This window comes from Oncorhynchus keta, chromosome 29 (assembly GCF_023373465.1).
Source record: "Oncorhynchus keta strain PuntledgeMale-10-30-2019 chromosome 29, Oket_V2, whole genome shotgun sequence".
NCBI classification, from domain to species: Eukaryota; Metazoa; Chordata; class Actinopteri; order Salmoniformes; family Salmonidae; genus Oncorhynchus; species Oncorhynchus keta.
This window is the reverse complement of record NC_068449.1, coordinates 49,639,175-49,656,287: the sequence shown is the minus strand read 5'-3', so window position 1 is coordinate 49,656,287 and position 17,113 is coordinate 49,639,175. Positions and strand designations below refer to the sequence as shown.

General features: G+C 42.5%; 1 protein-coding gene across 1 annotated transcript in view; it reads left to right on the top strand.

Annotated features, from left to right (window-relative positions):
* The first annotated feature begins 8,605 nt into the window (after positions 1-8,605).
* Positions 8,606-17,113, top strand: part of LOC118361867 (WD repeat-containing protein 17-like) — a 51,793-nt gene continuing 43,285 nt past the window's right edge. Inside the window, exon 1 of the mRNA XM_052486700.1 lies at positions 8,606-8,647. The gene's annotated coding sequence lies outside the window, so the exon portion shown is untranslated. The remainder of the gene's footprint in view (positions 8,648-17,113) is intronic.

Here is a 17,113-nt window from a genome sequence, read left to right as displayed (position 1 = left end):
AAGTCAGTTAAGAACAAATGTTTATTTACAATGAGGGCCTATACCGGCCAAACCCGGACGACGCTAGGCCAATTGTGCGCCGCCCTATGAGACTCCTAATCACAGCGTCACTACAGGGTGTCTGTAGTGACGCTTCTAGCACTGAGATGCAGTACCATAGAGCACTGCGTCACTTGGGAGTAGTATTAAACTGACTTCAAAACATTTTGTATTGTATTTTGTATTTATTATGGATCCCCATTAGCTGCTCCCAAAGCAGCATACTCTTCCTGGGGTCCAGCAGAATTAAGGCAGTTTAAACTATTTTAAAAACATTACAAAACATTCACAGATTTCACGACACACTGTGTGCCCTCAGGCCCCTACTCCACCACCACAAATCTACAGTACTAAATCAACACTTGTTTGCTCATCAGCTAAGGCACGTGCACAAGACGAAAGTTCATGCACAAAATGCATTCATACTAACTGAAGCCTTGCAGATGTTTACATGGTTTTGCGCATGTGCCGGGTGACAGAAATTTCGACGATGCTACCAGCGCTCTAAAAGGTCAAGTAAATAATATTTGCCTGTCGATATTTTGTCAAACATTTACACCCGCTGAAGGACCAACCACACAGACAACTGGTAAAGAATGGCGCTGCAATGAATAGCCAACCTTTTACAGGCTCCTGACCAATTCTGTTTTTTTTTGTGTGCGGATCTTAACTTTTTTCTACATAATGTTTCCGCCATCGTTTCCTATGACCGTAAATAGCTTCTTGACATCAGAACAGTGTTCACTAACGGAAGTGAATAATTGTATGTTTCTTGGAGTTGTGGCTGAGCAAGGACATGGATAATATACAGTGCCAATCAAAAGTTTGGACACACCTACTCATTTAAGGGTTTTTCTGTATTTGTACTATTTTCTACATTTAGAGAATGAATGGGATATAAAAGTAAATAAATAAAATAAAAACCTGCTGAAAAAGAACATCAGAACTATGAAATAACACATATGAAATCATATAATTGCAGTCGCTGTACTCATATACAGGAGAACGATCGCCTTACGCCGAGGATAGCCGTGCTGCAAGCCCAGCTTCAGACACAATCGTTAGGCAAGGGTAATGTCAGTGTAGGAAAGGATGAAACACGAGTAATGGACATTAGACCGGTGGAAATCGTTTGGTCTGATGAGTCCAAATGTGAGATTTTTGGTTACAACCGCCAGGTTTTTGTGAGATGTGAAGTAGGTGAAAGGACAATCTCTGCATGTCTGGTTCCCACCGTGAATCATGGAGGAGGAGGTGGGATTGTGTGGGGGTGCTTTGCTGGTGACACTGTCTGTGATTTATTTAGAATTGAAGGCACACTTAACCAGCATGGCTACCACAGCATTCTGCAGCAATATCTGGTTTGCGCTTAGTGGGATTATCATTTGTATTTCAACAGGACAAAGACCCAACACACCTCCATGCTGTGTAAGGGCTATTTGACCAAGAAGGAGAGTGATGGAGTGCTGCATCAAATGACCGGGCCACCACAGTCACCCAACCTCAACCGAATTGAGATGGTTTGGGATGAGTTGGAGCGCAGAGTGAAGGAAAAGCAGCCAACAAGTGCTCAGCATATGTGGGAACTCCTTCAAGACTGTTGGAAAAGCATTCCAAGTGAAGATGGTTGAGAGAATGCCAAGAGTGTGCAGGAAGTACCAGGACTGTTTCACTAGCACAGACTGGAATATATTCTGGGATTCTTATGATGGCATTGAGGAGTTTACCACATCAGTCGCCGACTTCATTAATAAGTGCATCGATAACATTGTCCCCACAGTGACCGTACGTACATATCCCAACCAGAAGCCATGGATTACAGGCAACATCCGGACTGAGCTAAAGGCTAGAGCTGCCACTTACAAGGAGCAGGATGACACAACGGTGGAAGGCCTGATCACCGACGTTGATGAGACAGCCTATAGGGAGGAGGTCAGAGACCTGGCAGTATGGTGCCAGGACAACAACTTCTCCCTGAACATCAGCCAGACAAAGGAGCTGATCATGGACTGCAGGAAATGGAGGGCTGAGCACTCTCCCATTCACATCGACAGGGCTATAGTGTAGCAGGTTGAGAGCTTCAAGTTCTTCGGTGCCCACATCATTAAGGCTTTATCATGGTCCACACACACCAACACAGTCATGAATAAGGCATGACAATGCCTCTTCCCCCTCAGGAGGCTGAAAAGATTTGGCATGGGCCCTCAGATCCTCAAACGGTTCTACAGTTGCACCACTGATAGCATCTTGGCTGTACCAGGCCGAGGAAGTCCCTAAAAAATGTCAAAGACTCCAGCCACCCAAGTCATGGACTCTCTCCTACCTCACGGCAAGCGGTACCAATCCACGTCTGTAACCAACAGCCAACAGGACCCTGAACAGCTTCTACCCCACAAACCATAACACTGCTAAATACTTAGTAACCCTCTAATGTCGTTTGACGCACCGGTTCGTCAATCTAAGTAACATAATAAAAAAAATCCTCATAATAATCTGTCAGTTTAGTGTTTCTCAATCCACTGCGTCTGCCAATGTCGCACCTTCGCTTCTGCGGTGAAAGGTAGCAGAGCTAAATTGGTCTTCTCACGAAAATGTCTGTAGCATCTAAATGGTTTGACCTACACACTATTTTGACCACTCTATGGAAAGGGGAGACTCTCACGCAATGGTGTTCTCCGTGTCACTTGTCTAAAGTGTCACTCGTCTCTAGGTAACCGGTACCGGATTTTAAAAGTAAATGGAAGTATGAATGTAGTTTTGTCACTACCCAAAAAGGGGTTCAGTACGTGTAAAAAAACAAACATTTCCTGAGCTTTCTTATATCTCCTAGACAAAGGACAAATACTTCAAAAGCTTGTTTCTACTGATACATTTTTTTTGGTCTCTGTTTTGCGAATGTGCTGTTCAATGTGTTTCTCTGGGCTATAGTAGTAAAGGCCAAATTCAATATTTTATACAATTATTGTTTTATACATACTTGTAATACCTAAACGGGTCATACCATTCTTAATCAAATGGCTAAATTATCCACTGTATGACACGGCCACCCCCTGACCCTTTTTGCACAAACATTTTTTTTACTCATCACATATGCTGCTGCTACTGTTTAACATCTGTCACTTTATTCCTAGTTATGCAGTTGAAGTAGGAAGTTTAAATACACTTAGTTTGGAGTCATTACATTACATTACAAGACATTCACACATGTCTTGTTAACAAACTATAGTTTTGGCAAGTCGGTTAGGACATCTACTTTGTACTTGACTGTCACAACTTCTCCCGAAGTCCTTGCCTCTCCTTGTTCGGGCGGTGCTCGGCGTTCGACGTCACCGGTCTTCTAGCCATCATTCATCCTTTATTCATTTTCCATTGGTTTTGTCTTGTCTTCCCACACACCTGTTTTCTATCCCATTCATTACCTGTTGTGTATTTAACCCTCTGTTTCCCCTCATGTCTTTGTCAGAGATTGTTTTATGGTCAGTGTAGTGTGTTTGTTGTATAGGTGAGCGTCGGGTCCTCGTACCCATGTTTGTTTGTTTATGTAAGTTTAGTGTTATGGAGCACACTCTGTGGACTTTATTAAAAGACTCCATTTTACACTCCATTTGACTCTCCTGCGCCTGACTTCCCTGCCACCTATTACACCTATGCATGACATTGACACAAGTAATTTTTCCAAAAATTGTTTACAGAGAGATTATTTCACTTATGATTTACTGTATCACAATTCCAGTGGGTCAGAAGTTTACATACACTAAGTTGACTGTGCCTTTAAACAGCTTGGAAATTTCCAGAAAATTACGTCATGGCTTTAGAAGCTTCTGATAGGCTCATTGACATCATTTGAGTCAATTGGTTGTGTACCCATGGATGTATTTCAAGGCCTACCTTCAAACTCAGTGCCTCTTTGCTTGACATCAAGAGAAAATCAAAATAAGTCAGCAAAGACCTCAGAAAAATAATTGTAGACCTCCACATGTCTGGCTCATTCTTGGGAGCAATTTCCAAATGCCTGAAGGTACCACGTTCATCTGTACAAACAATAGTACAAAGTATGGGACCACGCAGCCATCATACCGCTCAGGAAGGAGACGCGTTCTCCTAGAGATTAACGTACTTTGGTGCGAAAAGTGCAAATCAATCCCAGAACAACAGCAAAGGACCTTGTGAAGATGATGGAGGAAACAGGTACAAAAGTATCTATATCCACAGTAAAACTAGTCCTATATCGACATAACCTGAAAGGCCGCTCACCAAGGAAGAAGCCACTGCTCCAAAACCGCCATAAAAAAGCCAGACCACGGTTTGCAAATGCACATGGGGACAAAGATCGTACTTTTTGGAGAAATGTCCTCTGGTTTGATGAAACACAAATAGAAATGTTTGGCCATAATGACCATTGCTATGTTTGGACTAGTGCACTTCACAAAATAGATGGCATCACGAGGGAGGAAAATTATGTGGATATATTGAAGCAACATCTCAAGACATCAGTCAAATACTAATTGAGTGTATGTAAACTTCTGACCCACTGGGAATGTGATGAAAGAAATAAAAGCTGAAATAAATCCTTGTCTCTACTATTAATCTGACATTTCACATTCTTAAAATTAAATGGTGATCCTAACTGACCTAAGAAAAGAAATGTGTACCCTGATTAAATGTTAGGAATTGTGAAAAACAGAGTTTAAATGTATTTGGCTAAGGTGTATGTAACTTCCGACTTCAACTGTATGGACATATCTAGTTCAATTACCTGGTACCATGTGTATATTGCCAACCCAGCCAAACAGATTGGTTCTGTGAAGCTTCCCAGAACATTCGTTAGGGCGCGGCAAATGTTCTCACACCACAATAACTGTCATGGTGATGATTATAGAATATTTGTATAAAACATTCACCTAGTTTTGCAAGAACGTTCATAGAACACATTTAAACATATGTTCTCTAAATGTTTCCAGAATGTTTTATTAAAGTTGTGGGAAGAGACCAAAACAGGGACATCACAAGATACATGTCCCCAAAACACAAAAACTGTCCTGTTGTGTGGATGATTCAACAGTGTTTCTTTTAGGGTGCAAAAAACACTCACCTGATTTTACAATAAATTTTCCAGAACACATTTAGCTTCTTTTTTTTTTTAAAAGGTTCCCAGAATATTGAATTAGGTTGTGGGAACAGTCTGGTGGGAACATTCTGGTGGGAACATTGTGGGGACATCACAAAAGGCATGTCCCCAAACTATCCAGTTATACAATATTTATTTTAAGGTGCAAAAACCATTCGCCTGATATTACAAGAATGTTCCCAGAACACATTTTGTATTTTCTTCTGAAGGTTCCCAGAATGTTGCATTAGGTTGTGGAAACAGTCTGGTGCGAACATTGTGGGGAAATATTTTATACAAACACATACATTTTGGGGGAGTGTTCTGGGGGTGGTTGTTATAGGTGTTGTGCACCACATTTTTGTGAACGTTAGAACATTGCAAGGATATTTCATATTTTTATAAATAAATAGATTTTCTCAGAAACATTCTCAGAATGTTTTGGGGATGTTATCAGCCTAGACATTAGCTGATTTTAGCAACGCCAGTATACACTAGCATTGCTAGGAATTAACTTGCCAAAAAAACGGGATTGTCCACCGGAAGCCAGAAGTTAAATACAATTCAATTTCAACTGTCAGTAGGGTTGGTCCTTATTTATTTTCTCTTTTTTACCTTTATTTAACCAGGTAGGCAAGTTGAGAACAAGTTCTCATTTACAATTGATAAAGCAAAGCAGTTCAACACATAACGACACAGAGTTACACATGGAGTAAAACATACATACAGTCAATAATACAATAGAAAAATAAGTCTATATACAATGTGAGCAAAGGAGGTGAGATAAGGGAGGTAAACGCAATAAATAGGCCATGGTGGAGAAGTAAATACAATATAGCAATTAAAACACTGGAATGGTAGATTTAACAGTAGATGAGTGTGCAAAGTAGAAATACTGGGGTGCAAAGGAGCAAAATAAATAAATACTGTAGGGGAAGAGGTAGTTGTTTGGGCTATTTATAGATGGGCTATGTACAGGTGCAGTGATATGTGAGCTGCTCTGACAGCTGGTGCTTAAAGCTAGTGAGGGAGATAAGTGTTTCCAGTTTCAGAGATTTTTGTAGTTCGTTCCAGTCATTGGCAGCAGAGAACTGGAAGGAGAGGCGGTCAAAGGAGGAATTGGCTTTGGGGGTGACAAGTGAGATATACCTGCTGGAACGCGTGCTATGGGTGGGTGCCGCTATTGTGACCAGCGAACAGAGATACGGCTGGACTTTACCTAGCAGAGTCTTGTAGATGACCTGGAGCCAGTGGGTTTGGCGACGAGTGTGAAGCGAGGGCCAACCAACGAGAGCGTACAGGTCGCAGTGGTGGGTAGTATATGGGGCTTTGGTGACAAAACGGATGGCACTGTGATAGACTGCATCCAATTTGTTGAGTATGCAGGGGGGGGGGGGTTAAAAAATCATCTGATAGAACATAAATGAAACCGACTTTCCAAACCACAGGCAAAGTGAAAAAACAAACATTTAATGGAACGTATAATTAAACTTGGGTCTGTTGTAGACCCATGCAGTTTCTCTCCACTTACCTCATGCACATGCACCATACCTGTACAAAAAAAACAAGAACTTGTGGGGGACTTTTATTTTGACATGAGGGAAGCAGAGAGGAACTGCATGGCTCTACAACAGACCCACGTTGAATTATACGTTCCTTAAAATGTTTGTTTTTCCACTTTTCCTGTGGTCTTGGTTATTTCCTTGGTTATGAGGTTGAAGGTGGTATTGTCCAGGGAAGAGGTAGCCAGTTGCCTTGTGCATTTACACATTCTGCATTCGTGGAGATGGGCTGTGCTGCTTTGAGCTGGATTCACGTTTAACTGTTTATTTATCTTCAAAGGTTTATTCAGCTATGTCTGTGAGTTAATTACCTTTATTGGAGAGTTGAGAGTTGTAGAGTTGTGTCTTTTAATATTTTCTTCACTGTAGCCTAAACATGGACATTGGACAACCTGCACCACTCGCTGTAAATAAACCCTTCAGCACTTGAAGACCTGGTTACAAGTCATGCCTTCCTACATCTCCCTTGGCTACTATGGGTCCGCTATTTTACACTACTATTTGCATAACATAATAATAGTAATAATTTAGAGCCCCCCTCTCTCTCTCTCTCTCTCTCTCTCTCTCTCTCTCTCTCTCTCTCTCTCTCTCTCTCTCTCTCTCTCTCTCTCTCTCTCTCTCTCTCTCTCTCTCTCTCTCACACACACACACACACACACACACACACACATACATACATACATATATACACCCACTCCTTCCTGTGGTTGTTGTTTATCAATTTTAGGGGAAATGACGTCTCTATCTAGTCCTTCCATAGGCATGTGTAATGAATGACATGGTGCTGCATGTGAATTGCCTTCCTGTTATTGGCTACTCTGCTAATGCAAATAGCATATTTCTGTACACAAATATTATGGCTGAAAAAATATATTATATACTGAATTAATTATATTGAATGTATAATTTGGTGTCGGATTCCATCAATATTTCTTTACATTATAAATGTAGCTTTTTGGGCTTTAGAATTGGCAACATTGCACCTGTGCACAAGTCATGTCAATCTATTTCAGTAATTTCTGATCCGTCAGCCTTCGCCTGTCGTGTAAATTCTCACACTCACATTGCTCTCATTCTGTCACTGCTGATACTAAACAGACAGTTTCCCTCCTACAGTAGCCTCAAAAACAACCCGACAGATGTTTTAGCCAGAGTAGTGCTGCTATCTTCTGGTCATTCCGTGGTAGGACACATGTATCGTTCATTATAATAGGGAGTCGCACTCAATATTGTTTTTCCGTTTGGTGCATTCAGCTAGGTGCGCATTATAGACCCCTCCTATTTTTATTCACAAATGCAGGCACATTGTTTACCAATTTATTATTCGTTTTTAATCTGATTGATTCACAAAGCAATGTGGTAATGTATAGGATATCATCAGCTTTGAATTACCCAAATATCTATTCATATAACGTCTATTTATCCAGTCAATCAATTCCCACCGACTTTCTTAAATGATACATGACTTATAATATTACATAACACGATCATGATAGGGAACACCAAAACTAAATGCATTGTAGGCAATACCCATTATCATTACACACAGTGCTTGGAATTACGAATTAGAATACGTGAGTATTCGAACGCTCTAACAATGGAATAGAAAATGATCGAGTTATTTTGGTTGGACTACAATCAGGCGAAGCCTATCTATGGCGACTAGGCACCACCTACTGGTCAAGATGTCTCTAAATAAACCACTGATATATATGCCTTTAACCGTGAAACTGACGCCTGGTATCTTTGATTGACAGGCTAAACAACCAATGAACGTGTAGAAAGCAATAGCGTGGCAAACACCGTCCGCTGAAGTAGCCAATCGTTGCAGCCGCAGCAAAGCCTATTTGAGCCAAGTACGTCCTCTAACTCTCTGACAATTTGTGTCTGAGCAGCGATTTCAGCACCACTTCGCTGTCCACTGACAGGATCACCGAAGGTAAGACGCAAGAATGGCACTTTCTTTTTCCACTTTGAATGATTTTAAAACGTCCCTAAGATATTCAGGAACTCAGACAGATAAAGTGTAGTATTCTAAACATAATTTGTGGTTTAATTAGCTCATAAATACATAACCATGTGTGGGTTATTAGGCTAATCGTATTGAATAGACTGGAGTGGAGTCGCCGACGCACCCTTAGATACTGTGGAAACTCGCTGTAACTCTGTGTCCACAACCCAACACATTGTGTCACGTATGCAGGATAAACTTGCTTGTAACTTTTACACGTTGTGTAAGTCACGCTCCTGTCATGCTCTTGGACAGAGTGAGTATTGTAACGTAGTTGCAGCTTATGCTACTATGATACGTGATAGGATAAACTAAGCAAGAGCTAATAAGTAGCCTAGTCCACCTGGTATGTTACAGTAAATCTGGGGCAACAGTGTAGCATGCAGAGTTTACTCAAAAAAGTATATTTATTCTACACATAAGCATGCGAATCATTACATTGGTGGGTTTAGCTTGAATGCTATTATTGCAGATGAGTTTGATCAGACAGCAGTGCTTAACGTACTGTTGCCCAGTGTTTCATGTAAGTAAAAGCCAACCACTGCCAACGACATGTTGATGTGTTGAATGGCAAATGCCTACAATCCTCATGTTCACCTGTGTTTTATGCTATCACACGTTGCTCTGCGTTTTGCATTGGCGCCGTGCATGCAGTGGAACACTGCGTCCCCAGGTGAATTCTCTCTGTCTCCCCACACTGACAGCCAGCAGTGGCATACTCAGGGGTCTCTATTAACATTTCACATTGACATTGCAGTCATTTACCAGACGCTCTCACCAGACGCTCCGATCTGAGTCTGTGCATTCATCTTAGGGATAGCTAGGTGGGACAACCACGTATCACAGGCATATTAACTCTGACGTTACACAGTACACTGTCATCAACCACCTGTCAGCAAATCACCACATCGTTAAATATCTCCTAAACGGTCAGCGTCAGTTAGAGGGGAGGAACGACGGAGACAGAATCCACTGAGGATACTGTAGCGAGTAACAGGTGTTTCGTTTTCACACATGAACTGACTGAATGAATTAAGACTAAGCTATTATTAGCTGCTAGTGGCTCTGCGTACAGTATCATCCAAGTACTGGGGAAGAGAAGAGCAAATAGAAGCCATACTGTCCTAAATACAGTCCAGCATGATATTGGGGAAATAGGGAGAGAAGCGTTTAAATGTGTCTGTTGATATAACCTAGTCTTGAGTCTGCAGAGGTTGTGTCCATCTTAAAGTTACCCAGAGGGTTCTTGATTGTCAACGTGACTGTGATTGTACAGGTGTGCAAAGAGGATTTCGTCTTTGTTCATTTTTGTCAGGGCTGGACGACATTATTTACAGGTTGATATATGTCACCTTTCACAGTACTGGCACTGTATTTATAAACTGTTGACCAATCGAGAGCTTGGGTCTATCTGCATTTTTGACAAAATTGGGTTATTGACATAGCCTTGTTCTGTTCAATGTATTCACACTGCTTCACTTTTCCTAAAAAAGTTCAGGAGTAACATTGTGCTTAACAAGTCACATAATAAGTTGCATGGACTCACTCTGTGTGCAATAATAGTGTTTTAAAAGATTTTTGAATGACTACCTCATCTCTGTAACCCTAACATACAATTATCTGTGTACGGTTCCTCAGTCAAGGAAGGAATTCCAAACACATATTCAACCACAAAGACCAGAGAGGTTTCCAATGCCTTGCAAAGAAGGGCACCTATTGGTAAAATAAAAAAAACAGACATTGAAAATCCCTTTGAACATGGTGAAGTTATTAATTACACTTTGAAGGTACAGTATATCAATACACCCAGTCACTACAAAGATACAGGCATCCTTCCTAACTCGGTTGCCGGACCTGAAGGAAACCGCTCAGGAATTTCACCATGAGGCCAATGGTGACTTTAAGCAGTTACGGAGTTTAATGGCTGTGATAGGAGAAAACTGAGGATGGATCAACAAAATTGTAGTTACTCCACAATACTAACCTAAATGATAGAGTGAAAAGAAGGAAGCTTTTACATAATAAAAAATATTCTAAAACATGCATCCTGTTGCAATAAGGCACTAAAGTAAAACTGCAACAAAAATAGGCAAAGAAATGTTACTTTATGTCCTGAATACAAAGTGTTATGTTTGGGGCAAATCCAACACATCACTGAGTATCATGCTTCATATTTTCAAGCATGGTGGTGGCTGCATCATGTTATGGGTATGCTTGTCATCGGCAAAGACTAGGGAGTTTTTTCAGATAAAAATAAATGTAATAGATCTAAGTGCGGGCAAAATCCTCGAGACAAACCTGGTTAGTCTGCTTTCCACCAGACACTAGAACACAAGTTCAACTTTCAGCAGGACACTAGTCTAGAACACAAGGCCAGATATACACTGGAGTTGTTTACCAAGAAGACATTGCATGTTCTTGATTGCCCTAGATAATCTATGGCACGATCTGAAAATGGTTGTGTAGCAAGAATCAATAGCCAACTTGACAGAGCCTGAAGAATGAAAAAGTAATAATGTGCAAATATTGTACAATCCAGGTGTGCAAAGCTCTTAGAGACTAACCCAGAAAGGTGATTCTAACATGTATTGACTCGTGTGTGAAAACTTATAATAACAATATATTTCTGTATTTCATTTTCAATAAATTTGCAAAAATGTATAAAAACATGTTTTCACTTTGTCATCATGGGGTATTGTCTGTTGATGGGTGAGGGAGAAAAAAATATTTCATCCATTTTGAATTCAGGCTGTAACAGAACAAAATGTGGAATAAGTCATGCGGTATACCCTAATTCATGTTGTGAAGTTCAAAAGAATACCATATAACAATTGCTGACACCATTCAAACCAATGAGGGTTCTGAACTTAAAGCCAATTATTTCAGAACCGTCTTGTTGCAGATAGAACCTTATCGTCCCAAGCTCTCCAAATGTAGATTTAACTTATTGTTTTGTTGTACAGTATGTTGTAGCCTACCTATCACATGAGAATACCTCAGTTCAGATTCTGGTCTTTTCTTCCACGTGTCGAATGAGTTCATCTCTGTTTCTAACTGGATGTGACTCAACTAAACTACTGATAGCACAGCGTTATGGAAAGCCTATTGATGGAGGATATTGTGGTGAACCATCTGCATTATTAACAGTTAGATTGGGGATACAGTGTCTCTCTGCGTTATTATCGGTAGGGCTTATAAACTATTCCCACAGGTCAACAACATGGTCCTAGGAGGTGTTTGGTTTCCACTATGCATATTTCCGTAGGTCCACACGGAACACAGATCTGACACCACACGACGTGAATGGCGTTCTCAGGTGGAAATAGGAAATCAGCCAATAGGAAATCAGACTTAGTTCAGTATCCTCTGCAAGTCACTTTCACTGACAATCATGCTGATCCCCTTAGGGCACAGAGGTGTGTGTTTGTGCGTGCGTGTGTGTGTGTGTGTGTGTGTGTGTGTGTGTGTGTGTGTGTGTGTGTGTGTGTGTGTGTGTGTGTGTGTGTGTGTGTGTGTGTGTGTGTGTGTGTGTGTGTGTGTGTGTGTGTGTGTGGATGGCAACTATGTAGACCTAGTCCTTTTCCACTCTCATGTAGTTACAACACTGCAAAATATCAATTATGTCGTGTATGGAAATGGAAACTGGTATTTTAAGGCTGTATATTAACATGTTGAATTAAAACATTACGGCTGTTTGTTGCTTCTTCAAAGGATCAAGGATTTAGTGTCCATTTTTGTCCAGAAGTCCTTCCTTATAAATGGTTTTCATTCCTTTGAAATGCTTTGAATCTATACGTAGCCTTACATGTAGATTAGTACTTGATGTAAAAGTTCATTTCCATGTAAAAGGATCCATGAGTACCAGCATGTGAAGTTCATAGGAGCATATCAAATTGGATGTCAAATAAAAGATAACACTATATATATTTTTTTAAATTAGGGCATATATAAATATTTCAACCATTTTGCATCCTCAACCTCTGGCTCTGGCGCCTCTGGGCTGACTGGCGGCGCTGGGCAGACTGGCGGCACTGGCAGCGCTGGGCAGACTGGCGGCACTGGCGGCGCTGGGCAGACGGGTAGCTCAGACGGCGCTGGAGAGGAAGGCTCTGGCAGTGCTGGACTGAGGGGCTCTGGCGCCTCTGGAATGAGGGGCTCTGGCGCCTCAGACTCCGGCAGCAGCGCCGGACAGGCGGGAGACTCCGGCAGCAGCGCCGGACAGGCGGGAGACTCCGGCAGCAGCGCCGGACAGGCGGGGCGCACTGTAGGCCTGATGCGTGGTGCTGGCACTGGTGGTACTGGGCCGAGGACACGCACAGGAAGCCTGGTGCGGGGAGCTGCCACCGGAGGGCTGGTGTGTGGAGGTTGCACTGGATGGACCGGACCATGAAGGCGTACTGGAGATCTTGAGAGCAGGGCTGGCACCAACCGCCCTGGCTGGATCTTCACCCCAGCCCGGCAGATGTGGGAAGCTGGGATGTAACGCACCGGGCTAAGCACGCGTACTGGGGACACCGTGCGAACCACCGCATAACACGGTGCCTGACCAGCACCACGCCCGCCACGGTTAGCACTGCTAGGAGCACTGTAGTGCTGAGATGGCACAGGACGTGTAAGGCTAGGGAGATGCAGAGGAGGCCTGGTGCGTGAGGCTGGCACAGTCTTCACCAGACCCCTAGCACGCACCTCAGGATGAGTATGGAGAGCTGACCCAGGTGCCATTAAATCCTTGACACTCTCCATCAGGCGAATGTCATGCCTCATGCACCAAACCAGCAACTCCCTCATATCTCTCTCCTCCAATTTCCCCATTAACTCCTTCAGTCTCTGCTTCGCTCACCTCCAACACCAGCTCTGGTTCTGAGCTCCTCCTTGGCTCCTCACGATAAACGGGGGGAGTTGGCTCAGGTCTGACTCCTGACACTGCCACACTCCCCCTGTGCCTTCCCCAAGAAATTTTTGGGGCTGACTCTCGGGCTTCCGTCCGCGCCGCCGTGCTTGCTTCGCCAACCTCATTCTCCTGTAACCTTCCGCACACTGCTCCATCGAATCCCAGGCGGGCTCCTGCACTCTCCCTGGGTCGACCACCCACCTGTCTATTTCCTCCCAAGTAGTATAGTCCATATTCTCCAAGTAGTGCAGCCTCTCCCACTGCTGCTGCTGCTGCTCCTGCTGCTGCTCGTTACCACGCCGCTTGGTCCTGTTGTGGTGGGTGATTCTGTACGGGTTTTCCTGTGGTGAAGGAGAAGCGGACCAAAATGCAGCGTGGTGGTTATTCATGTTCTTTAATAAAGGAACTAACAAACAAAAAACTAACAAGACAATAAATGTGGAAAACCAAAAACAGTCCCATCTGGTGCAAACACAGAGACAAGAACAATCACCCACAAACACACAGTGAAACCCAGGCTACCTAAGTATGATTCTCAATCAGAGACAACTAATGACACCTGCCTCTGATTGAGAACCATACTAGGCCGAAACATAGAATTACCCAAAACCTAGAACAAACAAACATAGACTGCCCACCCAACTCACGCCCTGACCATACTAAATAAATACAAAAGAAAGGAAATAAAGGTCAGAATGTGACAAAAACAGAGTTACACATGGAATAAACAAACATAGTCAATAATACAGTAGAACAAAAGAAAACAAAAAGTCTATATACAGTGAGTGCAAATGAGGTAAGATAAGGGAGTTAAGGCAATAAATAGGCCATGGTGGCGAAGTAATTACAATATAGCAGTTAAACACTGGATTGGTAGATGTGCAGAAGATGAATGTGCAAGTAGAGATACTGGGGTGCAAAGGAGCAAGATAAATAAATAAATACTGTATGGGGATGAGGTAGGTAGATAGATGGGATGTTTACAGATGGGCAATGTACAGGTGCAGTGATCTGTGAGCTGCTCTGACAGCTGGTGCTTAAAGCTAGTGACGGAGATATGAGTCTCCAGCTTCAGAGATTTTTGCAGTTCGTTCCAGTCATTGGCAGCAGAGAACTGGAAGGAAAGACGACCAAAGGAGGAATTTGCTTCGGGGGTGACCAGCTGGAGCGCGTGCTACGAGTGGGTGCTGCTTTGGTGACCAGTGAGCTAAGATAAGGTGGGGCTTTACCTAGCAGAGACTTGTAGATGACCTGGAGCCAGTGGGTTTGGCGACGAGTATGAAGCGAGGGCCAACCAACGAGAGCGTACAGGTCGCAATGGTGGGTAGTGTATGAGGCTTTGGTGACAAAATGGATGGCACTGTGATAGACTACATCCAGTTGGTTGAGTAGAGTGTTGGAGGCTATTTTATAGATGACATCACCGAAGTCGAGGATTGGTAGGATGGTCAGTTTTACGAGGGTATGTTTGGCAGCATGAGTGAAGGATGCTTTGTTGCGGAATAGGAAGCCAATTCTAGATTTAATTTTGGATTGGAGATGCTTAATGTGAGTCTGGAAGGAGAGTTTACAGTCTAACCAGACACCTAGGCATTTGTAGTTGTCCACGTATTCAAAGTCAGAGCCGTCCAGAGTAGTGATGCTGGACAGGCGAGCAGGTGCAGGCAGCGATCGGTCATCTGGAGGTTAGTCAACACAGTGTCCAAAGTGGGGCCAGAAGTATACAGAATGGTGTTGTCTGCGTAGAGGTGTACCAGAGAGTCACCAACAGCAAGTTATAGTTTAATATGCATTATCAGGTGAATAAAACTCTAAATTCTGTTACCAAATCAGTAACGGAATTTGCAAAAAATCACTAACGAAATGTTTGGAATTAAATAGGCTACAATCGGAAATCATAGTTGTCACAAACCACAATTGGTTTCACAAATTTGGACAGTACAGTACAGTACAGTACAGTACAGTACAGTACAGTACAGTAAAGAAAAGTACAGTATAGTACACAGTAGAGCACACTAGAGTTGAGTACACTATAATGTAAAGTACTGCAGTGTACTGAACTATACTCTACTGTGCTGAACTGTAGTGAACTCTGCTCTACTCTACAGTACTGAACTGAACTCTGCTCTACTCTACTCTACTGTACTGAACTCTGCTCTACTGTACTCTACTGAACTCTGCTCTACTCTACTCTACTGTACTGAACTCTGCTCTACTGTACTGTACTGTACTGTACTGTACTGTACTCTATTGCACTGAACTCTGCTTTACTCTACTGTACTGAACTCTGCTCTACTCTACTGTACTGAACTCTGCTCTGCTCTGCTCTACTCTACTGCACTGAATTCTGCTCTACTCTACTGTACTGAACTCTGCTCTACTGTACTGTACTGAACTCTGCTCTACTGTACTGTACTGAACACTGCTCTACTCTACTCTACTCTACTGTACTGAACTCTGTTCTACTCTACTGTACTGAACTCTGCTCTACTCTACTCTACTCTACTGTACTGAACTCTACTCTACTGTACTGAACTCTGCTCTACTCTACTCTACTCTACTCTACTGTACTGAACTCTGCTCTACTCTACTCTACTGTACTGAACTCTGCTCTACTCTACTGTACTGAACTCTGCTCTACTGTACTCTACTGTACTGAACTCTACTCTACTCTACTGTACTGAACTCTGCTCTACTGTACTGTACTGTACTGTACTGTACTGTACTGTACTGTACTGTACTGTACTGTACTGTACTGAACTCTGCTCTACTCTAGAGACTATTTTATAGATGACATCACCGAAGTCGAGGATTGGTAGGATGGTCAATTTTACGAGGGTATGTTTGGCAGCATGAGTGAAGGATGCTTTGTTGCGGAATAGGAAGCCAATTCTAGATTTAATTTTGGATTGGAGATGCTTAATGTGAGTCTGGAAGGAGAGTTTACAGTCTAACCAGACACCTAGGCATTTGTAGTTGTCCACGTATTCAAAGTCAGAGCCGTCCAGAGTAGTGATGCTGGACAGGCGAGCAGGTGCAGGCAGCGATCGGTTGAATAGCATGGATTTAGTTTTACTTGTGTTTAAGAGCAGTTGGAGGCCACGGAAGGAGAGTTGTAATGGCATTGAAGCTCATCTGGAGGTTAGTCAACACAGTGTCCAAAGAGGGGCCAGAAGTATACAGAATGGTGTTGTCTGCGTAGAGGTGTACCAGAGAGTCACCAACAGCAAGTTATAGTTTAATATGCATTATCAGGTGAATAAAACTCTAAATTCTGTTACCAAATCAGTAACGGAATTTGCAAAAATCACTAACGAAATGTTTGGAATTAAATAGGCTACAATCGAAATCATAGTTGTCACAAACCACAATTGGTTTCACAAATTTGGACAGTACAGTACAGTACAGTAAAGAAAAGTACTATAGTACACAGTAGAGCACACTAGAGTTGAGTACACTATAATGTAAAGTACTGCAGTGTACTGAACTATACTCTACTGTGC